General features: G+C 47.0%; 1 protein-coding gene and 1 long non-coding RNA gene across 4 annotated transcripts in view; one reads left to right on the top strand and one right to left on the bottom strand.

Annotated features, from left to right (window-relative positions):
* Positions 1–682: 682 nt before the first annotated feature.
* Sobp (sine oculis binding protein homolog) overlaps positions 683–18,472 on the bottom strand; it is a 166,275-nt gene continuing 148,485 nt past the window's right edge. For both annotated transcript variants that reach the window (XM_052751547.1, XM_052751546.1), the window contains one exon: positions 683–2,245. The gene's annotated coding sequence lies outside the window, so the exon portion shown is untranslated. The remainder of the gene's footprint in view (positions 2,246–18,472) is intronic.
* LOC128118705 (uncharacterized) lies at positions 9,273–17,803 on the top strand. Of its 2 annotated transcripts, XR_008221306.1 has the most exons (3): positions 9,273–15,596; positions 15,794–15,896; positions 16,390–17,803. It is a non-coding gene; the product is annotated as an uncharacterized LOC128118705 (long non-coding RNA). The 2 variants fall into 2 exon arrangements; XR_008221305.1 differs by having other exon boundaries at positions 15,794–17,803.

The following is an 18,472-nucleotide window of genomic DNA, read 5'->3' on the forward strand; positions in this document are numbered from 1 at the left end:
GTGGGGGGGGCGATGGGGTGTGCTGTGAGTGGAACCCAAGGCAAGTGCTTATGTCCATCACATGCCAGAGTCTCAGAGCTGAGGCCAGGACTCAGGCACGTGGACAGCGGAGCTCACAGGCCCTGGAGCTCACTGTGCACACACCATCATGCCGTCCGCAATGGTCACAGTGCGGGGAGGAGCTGGCCCTGAGATGGCAGTGTGGGCCACAGAGATGCGTGATCCACAGTGGCTTCAGCAGGGCCATGCGGCCCCATACTTCATCATGTGGTTTTAAAAACTGTTTCCAGGGGCTGAGGGGGCAAGAAGAGGTACTTCCCATAACAAGGCACATAACAATGATCATAATAATGAGAAAAGCCAAGTAAGCACATGTAGGTGCGCTGTTGTTGTTTCTTAGAGATTTATTTTGTCTGATGAATCTGACACCGCAGGAAGAGGAGAACCCAGAGGGCTGCAGCCTCCTCACAGGTGGGTTTGGTGTTGGGTTCTTGGCTGGTTTAACTTGTTGTTGGAAGTTGTTTTTTTCATTCCCTTTTTATAAATCTCTCCCTGGGCTTGTGAGCATCCCCCCCCTCCCGCCTCCCTTCCCCTGCCCGCCCCCCTTCATGTTTAAAAAGCGAGTTTGCTCGCCAGGTGTGTCCCCCAAGCTCTCGCGGCTCTAATAAATAAGGAGCACCTGTAAGACAGTAGCTTGCCTCGACTGTACAAAGAGTATATAGAAATACAGTATGTACACGCATCCACGGCCCCAGTGCCGCAAAGCACGGGGACACCAGCCCTGCCAGCCCCCCCACCATGACTGCCACCCTCCTGCTGAGGCTCCGCGGCCTGGAGGGGTGGGGCACCCGGACCCCCTCCCGAGGGAACAATTGCTTTTATTTGAGTTAGTAAACAGATACACTGAATCACAAGGTGATTTGATTTGATTTTTTTTAAGGTTTTCTTCTTTTTTTTGAATTTTTTTTCTTTTCTTTTCTTTTTTTCTATACTCATCAGACTGGGGCACTCCACGACTGTCTCACGGACTCAGTGCCAGCACACATGTTCTAGAGGACTTCTGGACTCCCACTACAACTGTACAAGTGCACACAAGTAAATCTACCCTGTTATCCTCCACCCACTGACCGAGGATCGAATTGCACATTTCTCTTCAGCACGACAGGAGAAAGCAAACAGTGAAACAGAATCCCGGGCGATCTTTCTCACTTTTCCTCTTGTTTTCATTGGTTCGTCCATACCATTCCAATTATCATGAAAGGACTCTGCGTATAGAAAGATTGTCTCACTGACTTCCTGGATCTCCGAAAACCATCAGGGTTGAAATTTCATCCGAGTCTTTCCTGACGCCCAGCAAATATCCCCCCCTCAGATTATATTACACCTTGAGGGCATTTCGGTCTTCAGTTCAACACTCTTCCTCTGTTCCCAAATGGGGCGCTATTTAGGGGCATTTCAAGAGAAAGCTGAGAAGAATAAACATTTACCGAGTTCTCCTGGCATTCGGTCTCTGTAAAACCACAGTATAAACTATCCATGCTGCTTCTCACATCTGGCGGATCGAAAATTAAAAGCCATAAAAGTGTAACACTGAAAATATGGCATCAAAAAGGATAAAGGTGGCCTTTGTAAAAAATAACATGAAAAGTTTATTAGCCAATAAAATATTCTACCTCTTCATTTAAAAGTGCATCGTGGGCTGGGGTAGAGACGAATCTGAAGCTTTGGGACTCCAGCACCATCCCTTCTCCTCACCAAAACGTGAACAGTTCTGTTCCTAAACCATAAAAGCAAATCACAATTCTTATCGTAGCAGCAAACCACAGCAGTTCTTAAAAAGATTTAAAAAAGATTCTTGTTTTCCAGTCCCTAACATCTTCCGGCCTCGGCCGTAGAGCCTTGAAGATGGGGTGAGAATACCTACATTGGTCCTTGTGGCGTGTTGGTAGTGTTTGTTTGTTTCCGACCAGCGAAATCCCTAAGTTCCTCTGGGGAGAAGCAGAGATGGGGGGGAGCAGGAATGCTGGGCCCAAGCTTGGTGGGTCCAAGACGAGCTGGCTTCTCTGGCCTGGAGGCCACCAGGGAGGGCTGCTTCCTCCAAGATGTTTAATGACAGGAAGCTGTGTTATTTGCTTGAATTTAGCCAGAGGGGGGTGGTGAGCTGACCAGCTGGTGTCATTGGATGGCATGACATGATTTGTTCCACGCCCTCTCACCATGCAAGGTACCCTGGGAGCGAGTGTTCCTGGGAAAAGATGAGAAGGAGCCATGAGAATGCACTGGACCAAATCTCTCCCCACCCACCCGCCTCCTCCCACCCTGCCAAGCTGCAGAGACCCAGTCAGGAGTGAAAGAGCTGCAGCCCCCAGCACTAGTTCACCCTGAGCGGAGTCCCAGAGCTGAGGCCTCAGCAGCATGATCTCAGAGAGCTTCGTTCAGTCTGCTCAGGATCGGTCCTGCCCGCTTTGTGTGAGCAACTGAAACTGGAGCCCTCTTTGGAAACCATAATGAGCATGGCGGGCCACGCCCTCCCCAAAGACCACAGCATCCTTTGCAACCAGCAGCTTTAAGCCTCCACATGACTACATGATTAACCAGCAGGAGGTCTTTTGAGTCGCCCAGGGTCACTCCAAAGCCAGGCAAGGTCATAGAGAGACCCCAGATCTGCAAACCTCATTTCTGTCCTTCACAGATTAACTCCGGTGTTTGAGGACTGAGGTCTCAGAGAGTCACGATTAGTAAACAAAGTCATATTGGTAGAAAACGCACGCACGCACACACGCATACATGCATGCACATACCCTTTTCTTCGGAATTTCCTATGGAGGTAACTAAGCTGGAAGAAACAGCTGCCCCATCTGTGGGTCCTACCTGTCAAAGGTAAGCCACTGAGAGCTCTTCCCATCAGAGCAACACAGGAGCACAAGATGGGCAGACAACAAACCACCCACGCCTAGCGAACGTGGCCAGAGGGGTCAAACCGAACTTGTAAACTGGTTCCTTGCCACCCCCACGTTCACCACATACTTGAGGCTCCTCCTCTGCATCCTATGGGCTTCCATTGTTTGCTAACAGGCCCTTCGCCTGAAGCACAGCCTCTCCAAGAATCAGGCATTCCCAAGAAGCAGGCAGTTGGGAGCCTGCCCTGCCCAGTGTGCGGTCCCCAAGGGCTCGGGCCTGGGCGTCTGTCTACCTCTCCTGTCTACATTAGCGGCTGGCTGGCCATGGGTGTTCCACCGTTTTGTCAAATGAATGAGTTAAGTAGCTTCTTCCACTATGTCTCCAAAGAGGCCCTCGCCGATAAATGTGGTTGTCATAAAGGGTAAAATTTGGCTAATGTGAGGTGGTAACACAAGACTCATACACATCTTTACAACCATTGAGATTGATGCTTGCAAATCTCAGAATAGTGAACAAATAATCTCACAGAGGTGATACGATTTAGGAGTCGAAGGGAACCCCAGAGATGAAATATGACAATTCCACTTTCTAGAAGGAAAAATGGAGGCTGTGGAGCCCAGAACCCGCTCTAGGTGTGCAAACCAGGATTTTAGCCTGAGAGCAGGGAGGTCAGCTGCCTGCTGGGAAGACTCTGCAGAAGGCTGTGCTTTGAGCCCTGCTGTTCAAATCCTGGTGTTAACGGCGCTGATAATAATCATCAGCCAAAAACAAGGTTTGAAATTCTCAGTGTGCACGGCAGGAAATGCCTGAGTTCCCCAAATCACATTAAATCACCAGACCCCTGTGCATTTAATATGTATATTAAATAACCAGAGTGAAAATGCAAAAGGCCACAAATATGCAACGGGGGAGGAGTTACAAGGCCATGGAAATCTTTTCATTTGGCACAGACAGGTTTGGATATGCGGATGTTTATCCATGAACGCAGAGTTCGCATCCCTAACCCTCCTTTCTGTCTGGAGGATGAGACACCAAAACAAAACCATCAAGAAACCGCAGCACATCAGAAGCCATAGGAGATTGCCAAAGAGCTGAGCAATGAAAAGTGGATTAGAAGACACAGGGCCACTTCTCCTGGGGACACTTCCTTTGCTCTGTCAAGCACAGCCCAGAGGCTGCTGAGGAGGCCGGGAAATATCCCCACCTCTGGGCCTGGGACCAAGAGTGACCACATCTTGGAGCTGGGAGGCAGGGGTGGGGGTGGGGGTGGGGGCGTCCAAATTCTTCCTTTTAAAGGGAAAAGAAAAGAAGAGGGGTTTTAACATTTCCTTCCAGTGACTGGGAGACACCACCATTTTTAATTGTTACAACTGTTTGCTCTGTGATGTATATAGCGTTTTTTTCTTTAATGCAATCACAACCCAAAGCGGGGGTGGGGGGGTGGGGGGGTGGGGGGGAGGGGGAGAGGAAGGAATATCTCTCAAATAAGTGTCTTTGTATTCAAATCACCATTGGACAAAGACCAAATATGCCCAGCATCAGCCTATGTGGAGGAAATGTCTAGGCTTTCATAAGAGACTGGGAAATCGGGCTTATAATGAGAGCCGTTCTGGAACCCAAAGCACAGCGCTTGCCATCACCAACACTATAATAATCATTATTATTCGCTGGTATCTATTATTGTCTGGTAAATAATATGTGTTTTCCCCCCAAGTTCCAAAGGGTGCAGCTGCATGGTGTTCTATTTTTTGCAGCCCCGGGCCTGCTACTTTGCAAGCCTGCTTACACGGAGCTTATTTTAAGAGTGTGCGAAGGAGACCGTGTGTGCCCTTGCTTTCGTCTCTTGGCACACGTGTGCACCTGGGACATCCCCAAGGGCCAGAGGGCGGCGGTCTCTTTCTGCTGGCAACTTCTGAAGCGGGGTGGGGGTGGGGGTGGTTTTAAAGTAAGCCTCTTTCACTAGCTCCAGGCAGCCCCCTTGTTGGTGACCCAGGCCGTGAGCCTGGTTAGTGCCACGGGGGCCAGTGTGGGCTTCCCTCTCCTGGTTTTCATTGTTGGTAATGTAAGGAGACCTGAAGAGCAGGGGAGAAACAGCCTTGGGGATTTAGAAAGTGGTCATGTCAGGAAGCTAGGGACCTTTGCTGCACAGAGGACTCCTGTGGAAAAACTGTCCCCAGTGCCTAAATGTCAGCATCGGGAGAGGCAGTCCGGGTGCCCATCTTAGCTGCCTGTGTGTTCTTGGATATGTTTCTCACTGGCCCTTCCCCAAGGCTTGCTGAGGGGAGCCTGAGTGGGACTCTCTACTGCATCCCTCATCTTCCTCAGGCTGATTAGGGGACCTTTTGACAAAGGTCAGTACCAAATATACAGTCTTGCACCTTGAGCAACGGATATTAATCTGTTGTCACTGCATAAGGAAGGTGCCCTTTCTGGACCTTCAAGTCCAGAGTTTAAGAGTTTCTTTTGCTGCTGTGGACATGAGTACCCACATCCACACCTCTGTGGCAGAGATTTCTGGAGTGCCTCTGAAAGCAAAGGATTCTGGGAAAGTGTCCATACTTGTACCTTACAGTTTGTGTTTACTCTGAAAGATGGGTTTGTCTAAAGGCAGGATATCATCCATGCTCCCTGGAGTATCTCTCACACACACACACACACACACACACACACACACACACACACACACACACACACGAGCCCATGTCTTGTACTGTGTATTTCCCATATACAAATCCTAGAACTGCCATGCTTGGTCTCTACGGGGTATGGGTGGCCAGCTGTCCTCAAATTCCAGACATGCCTTCTCTATTTTTTTTTCATGCCTTCCCTTTCTACCCAGAAGAGTGAAACAGCCTCTCATGGAATGACAATTGCATACTGAAATGGCTGAGAGATACTCTGCCCACCTGGCAAGTTCACTGGGGAAGCATTACTGAAAATGTGATTTAATTACCCATCTTCCTTTGCCACATAACATTTTTCAAAGGGCTGAGAGCAAAACTGAGCTTTGACACTGGTAAGTTCTTTAATGCTAACACTCTCAAAACATGACCTCTCTGAGTTACGACCCAAGATGCATGCTGTTGCATTTTAGAAAATGTCCAGACAACCACTCCCAAAAGTAAGTGTGGACCTGGAAAAACCAACAACAACAAAACCGGTCTCATCTTAAACCCAACAGTTCCAGGCTAACCTTTCCGTGATGTGAGACGTCATCTTTGCCTGGAAGTGTCCCTCTTTTAATCTAGGCTAATATCCAGATTTTTACTCTTACCTCGTTTCTTAAATACCTTTGTAATTTGCATAATCAAAATCTAGTAGGCCTGTCCTGTCTTGCTTATTTAGAAGGCAAGCCCCTGTTGTCTGTCATATTTGTTCCAGGTGTCTAAAACCCCATGGCATCAACCCTGTGATGGACAAGAAATGCCCACTGCCAAGCTGGCTTGCCTTTGCCCAATTATTCTGGCCCTAGTAGAAATCCACTCACTTGAACACTGCTGCCCATCACTTATCAGAGTTAAATACAGCCATTACGTGCTGGCAGAGGCTTCGCTGTTTATCTGGGACAATAACCAGTCCCTGAGGACAGACTGCTCTCAGGTAGCAGCGGCTATTCTGGGACACTCACAAGGGTAGAACCCTGTGGTCAATGAACAGAGCCGCCTGCGGCAGCTGATAAACTCTGAGCTTGATGCCAGCGAGGGGTCCCTCACCCACCCCGTCACAGCCAGGGCTATACAGCTTGACCAGGCTTTGCCAAAGGCGTGCCCACCTCCTATGCCAACCATTGCTGTGTGAAGATTTTTGAAATGACTTTTACCAGGTTGCACATTTTTAATCTTTGAAGTGGATGTCATCTCTTTTCTTATACCTCATTGAATGAAAATACTTGAAGAACAGCCCTTCTTCCTAGAGGGCACATAGGGGTTGAGGTAAACGTCAGCTTAGCCCTACACTGGCTTCTGGATTTCAACTTTATCACTCACCCTGCTGCTCTGACATGCTACTACACACGTATATTTACTTTTTTAAACCAAGTATATTGCATATCTATCTACCCACCCACCCATCCATCCATCCATCCATCCATCCATCCATCCATCCATCTATTTTTGTTTTTCAGAAAGTCTCATATAGCCCAGGCTGGCCTCAGATTTACTACGCAGTCTCCTGCCTCCACCTCCTAGATTATGTGCAATAACACACCAAGTTGGAAATGAGTGTACTTTGTCCTTATTTCACTTAGACATCTGCTTCACACAGAAACAACATTGCTAACGCATCAGCGATTGTCTTCATTTCACACAAAACCGTTTACCCGGAAGGTTAAGGAGATAACCTGCTGGGGGGTCACTAGCTTCCAGAACCCCCAAGTCCACGATCCTCCCCCCACCAACAACACAGGGGATATTGCCCTCAGTCCATGTTCATCTCTTTGCTTTTTTTACCTTGACCATTGAGGAGGTCAGTCATGTCTGAGCGGGAAGGAGCCCTAGAGATGCGCACCATTGAGCTCCTTTGCTTTGGCACACAAAAGCTCTGAAATGTTCTCTGGTAAGAAAGCCCTGTGTTTTCACTCACATCCCACCCAGTGCCCATAACCGGCTGATAGACCTTCTTGGGTCAGCCTACAGCTCACCACACCCTCTGTGACAATCTGAGCAGGTGTCACTGTGTCCTGCTGCATGTGCTAAATCCTAGAGGGACTGAGTGACTCCTCTGATTTCCACCTCAGGATCTTGGAAAGCCGTTGCCAAAATTCTGCCTTGGACAAAAAAGGCAGATGCTGGTTGTGTCAAGGTTGAGCCTGCGAGTGCTATCTGAACATAGGCACTCTAGGTGACAGATAAGGGACACTGAAGGGGAAAAGTAGTCACGTGTGGCCCCAGGACTCACGGCAGATTTTAAGACTTTGGGTAAGGTTTAGAAAAGCAATTTTCCCAGGCTTTATTTATTCCTTACGACCAGTAGCAGAGAGGGAGAAAGCCTCAGATTAGTGAGAACAGCACTATAAAAAGTAAGATCAAGAAATCTGATTCCCGTGTGCTCAGCAAAGACGGGGCGTGTGGTTCATGGCCGATTTTCCTCAGCCTTGCGACCCTTGAGCCCGGATGTGCATTTCTGCCTAATTTCTCCCTGAACGAAGCTACCCAGTGTGAGACTGCCATGCAGGGGGTTGGCAAAATGTGACCCTGGTGCTTGGCCCAGGGTGTGTAACTTAAGCAGCTTTGATCAGATCCGGTGTCCGGGAAGGGAAGGAAGGCAGATGAGGACTCCGGTTCTAAATGACCTTGAACAGTCGCTTCTTGTCTCAGCCTGTCCTCCAGGTGGCATGAGCCATCTGATGGGAACCTGTGCTGCGTCTCCTCTAGGGAACCTGTGCTGCGTCTCCTCTAACGTCTGAGCAGGACAACATGGAAAATACCTGTTTTCCAGAGCGCCCCCGGTGACAGACATTCTGGACCGCAGAGCCACAGGGGCACGTTTGTAGTAAGCGTGTGTCTGAGCCTGGGAGCTCACGGGGCCTGGTGGCTCCATGGGGTTGGGGGGTCACTGCTTCACTTTTACACACGGGACACATCCAACGGCTCTGCATGGAGTCTCTGAAGCCAGCCCCCAGCATCGTTCACTGTTTACACAGAATTACATGTAATTGCGTGTGATGTGTTATTACTAATCTTACTAGTTGGGCACCTACTCTTCACATGTTCCCTTACCCGCCCCTCACTGAAATCTTGCCCTGACACACTGAGGGAGCTCACAGAGCTGAAGTCACTTCTTCCTCCTAGTAAATGGATCCTCTGAGGCTTGAATCAAGTTTTTACCCACAAAACCATGCTATTACCTCCCTTCTCTACCAGGAGTCTGCTTTTACCTCAGGTAGAGGCTTCGGGGCTACAGCCTGTGAGGTGAAAATAGATTAAAGAGCATCTCTAACAGATGGCCAAACTCCTTTGACTCAGTTTCCCAGAAAATGTCTGTAGGTGTCTGAGAGTTAACAGTCCCACCCTGCCCTTCCCTGGAGCCTTTCTACTGTCCTTCAGACCGAGGCTAGGAGGCTGGGCATCACTGGGTGTCCCTGTAGGCTTCCTGGCTCTCAACAGGGAGGTCTGTGTCTAGAACATCCCTGACTTCTGCACAGCCTCTAATATTCTTAACTTCCCCAAACAAATCAAGCCTGCCAGACAATATTCCACATCATGCCTTACCCAGCTGACCTCAGCTCATTGCTGCTGGGGTGGGCTGGGATGTAGAACTCCTGTTTCCATGACAACCTAAGGCCCATCAGCATACCCTTTTTTGAGCACAGAATGCCCATTGGCTGTGGGATTGTCATCTACCAGAGCCACGAAGTCACCTTAGGCCTACCTGGGACAAGGAAGGTTCTCCACTGCTCTGCTATGATGGCTTCACCTATAAGACACAGACATGGCAGCCAATGACTCTCACCCTCTAGTGATAACACCCACGGCTGGTAATTAGCTGTCATCGGGATTCCAAGATCAGCGAGGCCAGGTTTCTCTTGCTTCCTTTCAGTCTATGGACAGTTGCTAAAGTAATTTCCCTCAAACACAGATCTCATCATCACTCCTCTGCACCAGGTCACAGTAATTATAGTCACTACCACAACCAAAACCAATCCCGCCACCTACTGTCCCCATCTCATTCTCCTCCTCGCTCCCCTCCACCCTCTGTGGTGCAGCCCCGTGCCGGAGATACCTGTGTCTTGACATCCGGCTGCCTCCCTCCAGCCTCCAGCCCTGCCCACTAGCCTCTGTCCTTTCTTGGGTCGAGAAGTCAACTGAATTCATATGCTTTAAACAGCGCCATCAAGAGACCCTTCTCACTGAGTTGCTCAATAATGTCCACTGTGTCTGACCCCAAGCAGGAAGTTAGAACAGCAGCAGGAACTTGGCCCCAGCTTCTTCTTCCATGAAGCCAACATTTGCATATCATGTGGGCTTGCACGTTCTCCACGGTGCCTCTAAAAGTGACCTCGGCTATTTCTTGCCTCTTTTAACTCTCCCCAGATAAGGACCCCCAAATCTCCCCTATTTTTCTCTATTTCTCTCTCCATGCTTTATTAACAGAATAACCACAGTAAGAAAGCATTAGACATTTGCTAGTGGGAAATGGGTGTTTTATCTTCCGGGGAAGTGAAGATTGTCTCTGAACAATGAAAATAAGCAAAAAGAACTGCCTCCCTCCGTCTTTTTGGATATAACAGTAATGTGTTTTATGGACTGCAATATATAAATTAAGTTCAAATTAAATATCAAATAAAGGATTTTTAAAATTTTTACTCCTAGGGGCTGGGGATGTTGCTCAGTTGGTAAATGCTTGCCTAGCACACATGAAAGCCTAACACTGTATAAACTGGGCATTCTGTTATCCCAGCACTTGCGGGGAAGAGCTCCGGGGATCAGGAGTTTAAAGTCACCCTCAGCTGCCTAGAGAGTTTGAGGCCAGCCTGGACTCCATGAGATCCTGTCTTGAAAACCAAAACAAAAAGTTATTTCTGTACAAAAGATAGCACACATATACACACAAACACACAGAGCTGAGACATACAACAAGGTGCCCGCTGGTGAGTAGGAAATGCTCTCAAAACCAGGAGACCTTGAGCTAGTAGCCCTGCTCTTCAGTACGAGTCATAAGGCTAGTCCACTCAAACTTTTCATAGTTTTTCAGTCAGTATTTGAGATTCACATTGGTCAAACCTTAGAGGATATGAAAATAGCCATTAAGTCCCATGTTTATGATGTCATCATATCAAATGGGAGAAATGGAGGGACCTGGGTATATTTTTGGTTTGGCAAACTCTAGAACTATTTTGAAAAAACGTCTGGGGTTTGGCTAAAACCAAGCCTTATTTTGCCAAGCACTTTGGCTTTACTTTTTAAACCCATGTGTATTTTAAAAGAAACTCTATCTATATGTTTCTGACTCATTTACACTTAGCTCATGAAAACCCTGTTTGGTAAGCGCTAATAGATGTCCCGGCAGGTTTATGAGCCTTCTTAAGCCTTCTTTTCCCTCCGTCCTTACCAGAAGGTTGTATTTTGCTAGCCATAAACGAGTGTGAGCCCCAGAGGCATGTGATCAGTCTGCGATTTATGACCTCTGAAGCTTAAGTGGATTGTGAGTTTGGAAGGCACTCTCCCCTTCCTCTTTTTCTAACTGCCCAAACAGGCTCCTGCTAACAAAGGCTGCTAAGTCTCACCTTCCAGAGGAAAGAATCCATTCTCTCCACCAACAAGTTGCCCCTGAAACGTTTTGGAGGAAGATTCTGTTGCTTCAAGCTCAGCTGGATACAGAGCGAGACCTGACCCTCTGAGGGGACCTTCACCAACCCCGCTCAGGAGAAGTGAACTCAACTTGGTTCAAGTTAGAAGAGTTTACCTTTTGAGTACTGGGAGATTATCCTTTTTAATAGCAGACAACCAATCCTGTTTAAGAGTTTTAACACATTAAAAAGAAGGAGGAGGAGGAGGAGGAGGAGGAGGAGGAGGAGGAGGAGGAGGAGGAGGAGGAGGAGAAGAAGAAGAAGAAGAAGAAGAAGAAGAAGAAGAAGAAGAAGAAGAAGCTGAATCCACTAAGAATGGCATTTGAATTAAAACCAGAAAAGCAGGAAGAATGTGCCTGCATGCAACGACTTTCCCGAATCTTCCATAATGGTGCTTGGATACCACGCAATTACAGTATTCCATGGGAGATGGCTTTTGGATCAAGCCCTTAAAAACGGCTTATAAATATTTAAAGTATAAGCATCTAACAAATCGTAATGACAAAGTTTTACATTTAACCACACGTGCTCCAAATATCTTGAAATTACTCTAAATATAGGTTTAAAATATCAAAAGGGCTTGTTGATGGCATGTAGAACCTCGCAGGGAAACTTAAACCTGATCATTCTTGCTCACACAACACCCAATTTACACAATTTTTAAAGCATGCGCGTATAGATTCCTTTAGAAAACGATCCTGTTACAGTCTGAATTTGTAAAGCAGGAAAGGAAGGATAAAAATACGGGGTTCTCCTTCTTCACCAGATGCAGCCTAGCTGCTCGGCTTCTAGATAGTTTGTTATTGTGGGTTGTCTCAAGTGTAAGATTGTAACATTTTAGAAATACTTGGAGAACAAGGCAGCTGCCAGGAGGCTATCACAACACCCATGCTAGATGGGAACGCCATTCATTGTCAAGACAGTCTTTGGCTGGGGAAGGGAGCTGCACCAGGGAGAGAGACGGACTTTTGGACGTTAGGGCTAACTCCTACCAAATGAGTTTCTAAGCGTCTTTTCACCTTTGATTCTTTAAACACCAGCAATCACCTCTTTGCTTTCTGCTTTACCCAAAGCAAAGCACAGCTTGTCATCGGAGGTTTGAAGGGACAATGTTGAGACAACAGTGGGTACAGCCAAGTTTGGATTTGTCATAGTCCTGATCCGGGGCTGCACGAATGCTGTTCGGCTCTCAGGCTTACCTCCTCGCACAGGGCTGCACGCTTGGGCAACTCGAGAATAACTAGGTGGACACTCAGAAACTATTGAGAACACTAGCTGTTAATCCCAACGTTTGTCTTGTAGTTTGATTTTGCTCTAATCATCTTAAATAGCGTTTTCTAAATGGACCTTAAAATAATCTGTGTTGGGGCTGGAGAGATGACTCCATGGTCAAGAGCACTGGCTGCTCTTCCAGAGGACTGGTGTCCAGTTCCCAGCACACACATGGCAGCTCACAACCACCTGTAACTCCAGTCCCAAGGGAATTTGATGCTGCCTTCTGGCATCCACGGGCACTTACACACATGTGGTGCACAGACATACATGCAGGCAAAACATCTTTACACATAAAAACACATTTCTAGCCGGGCGGTGATAGCTCATGCCTTTAATCCCAGCAGAGGCAGATGGATTTCTGTGAGTTAGAGGCCAGCCTGGTCTACAGAGCTAGTTCCAGGACATCCAGGGCTACACAGAGAAACTCTCTGTCAGAAAAAAGAAAAAAAGAAAGAAAGAGAGAGAGAAAGTAAGGAGGGAGGGAGGGAGAGAGGAAGAGAGAGAGAGAGAGAGAGAGAGAGAGAGAGAGAGAAAGGAAAAAGAAAAAAGAAAAAATTTCTAAAAATTTGAAAATATCTTGTTCCCACCCCGCTGCTGGCCATGAATTCTCAATTCTGAGTTCACTCTTCCCTCCTTTTCTCAGATCGGTGCTGTCTGAAGAAGAGTACCACCTGCTCAGTATTTAGAGCTGCCATTTGACTGGCCCCATTACACACAGCCCATACCGAACTGTTTCTCTCTCTGTCTGAATGAACTGCCCTTATGCCTTTTGAATCACCTAAAATAATTTACACACACACAAACGCACCTCCTTAGCATCCACCCGGGGGTGAAATGCACTAATGTGGGAACTGGAGGAGGCAGAGAATGCCATCCAGGACATGGTGCAGGAAAGTGAACAGCCTTCCCATCCCTGGCAGGATCTCCAGAGAGGGGAGTCTGGAGAGAGGAGGGTGTTGGCTTTGTGACGTTAGGTCCATGGCAAAAATTGCCAAAAACGAATTCTCGTTTTTAACTGGATAATTAACTCAGCTTTCTTGGAGCGACAAGAAAACCTCTAGTTCCAGATATTGTTTACTAACAAGGCAAGATAATCCTCTGCCACTTGGGCTAGAAGATCTCGGGAGTGGGCACTTAAAGGATGGAGGGAGTGGGTCCTTCTTGCAAGGCTATGCATCAGCTGTTTCTCTTGCTGGATTCAGTCTAGCACTGCTCCAGTGACAGGCTGCAGCCCAAAGCACTAGGTGCCTGCTCATACATGTTATCCCCATATTCCAGCAGCGCCTCACTACACAGTGTCGATCCTTCCTCTTCAAAACCCTGGTACTGAGGGTGCAGGCGGCCGGAGTTCATTGAATAAAGTATTTTTGTGCCTCATCTTGCCACTGTGATTTCCAAAGGCTGAAGCCAGCTCTCCTAATTGCTCACTAGTTCTAGGTGCATACGAATCAACCTGGCGGCTCTCTGTCAAACTTCCATGTAGCTTTACAGTTTTTTTCAGGTCCCACCTGGCCTTGTGGTCCTGCAGCCCCTTATAAAAATAATCATTTAGAGGCTTAGTATTAATTGCAAATTATATGGCCTATGGCTCAGGCTTCTTACTAGCTAGCTCTTTCATCCTAAATTAACCCATTTCTATTAATCTATGTTTTGCCACATGGCCGTGGCGTTACCAGTCTGCTGGCATCTTGCTTCTTTCTCCTTTTGCGGTGGCTGGCGTCTCTCACTCCTCTCTTTCTTCTCTCCGTATATTTCCCACTTGCCTCTAAGCTCCCTTGCCATAGGCCAATGCAGCTTTATTTATCAACCAATCAGAGCAACACACACTCACGGCATACTGAAAGACATCCTACAGCACTTCCATCTAGAACCACGCAGCCAAGCACTCATTTGGAGAGAGGATAACCTTGAACTCAAGGACTGTCACCCAGGGAATACGTCTAGTCATGAAATACTGAAGATGCCCCATTTCCTCTCCTTGCGCTGTTGTTCTTTTCTTTAAACGTGGGCACCCCTTATTTTGACTTTCTTTCTCACTTCCTCCCAGAGACTCTGTCCTCTTGGATTCCTGTTCTTTTGGATTTCTCAGTATGAGAAACAAAACCTGCAACCAGCACTTCCCACCCTTTGGCTTCCCCTGTGCTTTGAAACAGTGATTTGGGGGCCCTAGCACAATGATCAGACTAAGCTCCGAGAAGCCCAGATCACATGACTCTCCTCAAGCTTTCTCCAGATGCAAAGTGGAGCCTCCACCACCGAGCAGGGAGGAGTATTTCTAGAAACGTGTAAGAGACTAGAGAGCCATGGGGGTGGGGCATCGCCCCAGCCCTTTATTTATTTATTTATTTATTTATTTAGCTTTAACTTGTTTCCAAAGTGTGTTCATTATTACGGCACAAAACTACGATGGTTCTTCTGCTCCAGGAGAACATAAAGAATGGGAGTGAAAGGGTTATTCCTGGTCTTCATTTTTTCCATTGATTATTTTGTTTAAAAATATGTTATTTCCTTGGAAAATGGAGGAATGGGGATATTTTCTTAGAATATCTTCAAAAATTTACACATGGTTACTCTGAACTCCCCGATGTACCATAAACAAGTATAAACTGTAGGAATTTGGAAAACGTAAGAGTACAAACAGCTATCCACCAAGCTTCCAGACAAAAACAAAGAAGGGACTATTCCATTTATAAATGGAATTCTTTGTGGATACAATAGTTTGAACAGTGTTTATACATTGTTTTCCTTATTATTTGGAGGATTTTTTTTCCCCTAGCTACCGAAGCTGCAGGACTGGTATCCAGATCTATAAACAGTAGAGATAAAAGGGAGTTTACAACCTTTTAAAAATCTTCAGCTAAACTTAATCAGTTCTGCATCTGGGAGAAACATCTGCCTGTTGAGATCATTTGTAGCCATCTGAACAGACAAGAATGAATGGAGTCAGGAAAGCAGGAACAGAATAATTTCAAGATGGGAGAGGGAGGCTGCAATTTGCAAAAAATCTAACAAATGTGTAGCGTTCTTTGAAGGCAAATGTAGCCGGCTTGCTGGTTTCAGAACATGCTCTTTAAAATCGCGGTCTGGTAGGAGAAAGGTGGACCTGGTGAAAAGAATGAAGAGCACTGTGCAGGTACAGCCCCTCTAGGAGCCATCCTGGGATGCATCACAAAAAGTATGTGGGGCAGCCTCACACGCGCCTCAAAGCCTGTCTTGTCATAGTGTGTGTGTGTGTGTGTGTGTGTGTGTGTGTGTGTGTGTGTGTGTGTGTGAGATACGGGTACCAGAGGTTGAAATAGTCCTCATTCATGTCCGATTTTATTTTTTGAGATGGTGCCATTTGCTTAACCTTGAGAGGACTGATTTAGCTACAGCGGGTGTCCAGCAAGACCCTGGGATCCTCCCGTCTCTGTCTCCCACTGCGGCATTACAGGTTAGTATCATGGCGCTTCACTTTTTACATGGTGCTGGGGACCCTTGTGCTTGGGTGACAAGCACTTCACCCACTGAGGCATCTCCCCAGCCCTTTATTTATTTATTTATTTATTTATTTATTTATTTATTTATTTATTTATTTATTCATTTATTCATTTATTCATTTATTCATTTATTCATTTATTCATTTAGCTTTAACTTGTTTCCAAAGTGTGTTCATTATTATGGCACAAAAGCTACTCTGTCCTTAGCTAATAGATGTATTTCCAATTTCCCCAACCACGTGAACAAACTGAGTTCTTGGAGGTGTAGAGCAAAACCAGCAGCTCCTGTGTCTAGGAAATCAGAAAGGCTGGGTGTGGGTGAATTATAGCAGACGGAAGCTGGGCTGCGAGGTCCCGTGGGACCAAAGAGTGACCAATGGGAGGGATGCTGACTCCCTGGAGACATGGTCCCCTCCTTAAATCTTTTCCTTTGCCTCCTCTCTGCAGCCCATGGAACCTATTTCTGACTTTCAAAAAGAGCTGTAACTTCTTGGGGGACCCATCCTAAAAAGGATTCTCCTGTCGCAAGTGTTAAGAGGCAATTTGGTCACACCGTCTTCTAGAATTGGCTAAGGCTAAGTTAACATTTTTTAGTAGTGATGCTGGTCTACAAACAAGACCCTCACCTGATTACTCATTCAGAAACGTAGATCACCCAGTCATTCATACAGCTGTGCTTTTAACGATCTGTTGGTCTTTAGCTAGCTTATATGACTGTCCTCCTGTCCTGGTCACTTCTCACCACAGTAATGGCAGTGACCTCTTTCACCCCCCACATCCTTCCCTTAACACCTTGAATGTGTGTAAATGACGTCTCCCAGTGCTTTCTAGAGGTGCTTTCTTTGTTTGTTTGGCTCTTTCTGTCACATCAACCCTTCACTGGAAGCAATGTCAAGCAGGTTAAATTATCTGGGGCCTTTTCAGTTGAGGTTCCTATGAGAAAGGCCACCTGTCTTCAGCCTGCAGGAATTGTAGCGCTAATTGGGAAGGAATGGTGACGTCACTTCTGGTGTTCTGCCCCCACTGGCAAAGCCACCCGTAGAAAAGGAGCCCTCAGACCATGGTGGCCAAGAGAAGATGCTCACGCTAGGCAACATGCCTTCTGCTCTGGTTCAGGGCTTCCACTCAAGCCTCTGGCTGGAAGTGAGGTCCCCCACCATGAAGCAGCAGGTTGGTGGCCTAGAATTGTGTCTGTGGCTGGAAAAGCAAGGATGAAAAACTGGGGAAGCTGGTAAGTAGAGGCTTGTCATGTTTCATGAACTCTGCTCCCAGGTAATAAGGGAATTTTTGTAAATACAGTGATGGAAGAACTCGTTAGCTGATTCTCTCACTGTGACTTAAAGGAAATTTAGCTTTGGAGTTCACAGCTTGGATTTGAATCACAACTCTGCTCACAGGTTAGGTAGTCTTGGTCAAGTTCCCCAATCCTGTTTCTCCACTAGGAGAATGAAGATAATTGTTCTATGTATCTGTTTCTCCACTAGGAGAATGAAGATAATTGTTCTGTGTATCTGTTTCTCCACCAGGATAATGAATATAATTGTTCTATGTATCTCTGTTTCTCCACCAAGAGAATGAAGAGAATTGTTTTATGGATCTAGCTACAAAGAAATACCAGTGGAAAAACACTCAGAAGAGCCTGTGCACGCCAGTGTGGAGAATACTCTTCTTGCCTCCCCTACTCCAGGACCCCTTCCTGCCTGGGTTACATCCCTCACAACAGGACAGTACCTGCCTTGAGGCAGCTCAGTGGAACAATCTTCTGTGTGTCCCCAGCCCCAAGGGGGAGCAGTTAAGTGCTGGAGGAATGCCCATTTCTCTTTTCCTTTCTATAAATGGTTAATAAACAACTGAAGATTTGGCTTGTTGTCTGCTTGGGTAGATGAGAAGGCTCACATTCTGAGTTTGGGTGGACAGGCCTGAAATCAACAACGGGGCTCCCACTGACCAGCTCTGACCGAGCAAAAATCTCTAAACCACAGCTTCCTTCTGGCAGTATGCTTCTAATGTCTACTGTTGTGGTTTGAAAGAAAATGGCCCCCAAAGGGCGTGGCACTATGAGGAAGTAGCTTTGTTGGAGTAGGTGTGGCCTTGTTGGAGGAAGTGCGTCACTGTGGGGGCGGGCTTTGAGTTCTCCTTTGCTGCTCAAGCTTCACTCAGTGTGACCCTCAGCTCACTTCCTGTTGCCTGCAAGTCAAGATGTAGGATATGGCTACTTCTCCAGCACCATGTCTGCCTGCACACCACGTCACACCATGATAGTAACAGACTAAACCTCTGGAAATGTAAGCCACTCCAGTGAAATGTTTTTCCTTTGCAAGAGTTGCTGTGATCATGGCGTCTCTTCACAGCAATGGAAACACCTACTTCACTAGGATTGGCAGGAGGAGTCACCACAGTGGCTCACATGTGGTCCCCACCATCTCACCCTCAGTGGCTTAGGATTCAGAAATCATACATGGCCAGAGATGGGCCCTCCTACCCCATCAAGGACTGTATGTAGAAGTGAATCACTAGCTCAGCCACTGAA

Source organism: Peromyscus californicus, unplaced genomic scaffold (genome assembly GCF_007827085.1).
Source record: "Peromyscus californicus insignis strain IS unplaced genomic scaffold, ASM782708v3 Scaffold_22__1_contigs__length_63687245, whole genome shotgun sequence".
Classification (NCBI taxonomy): Eukaryota; Metazoa; Chordata; class Mammalia; order Rodentia; family Cricetidae; genus Peromyscus; species Peromyscus californicus.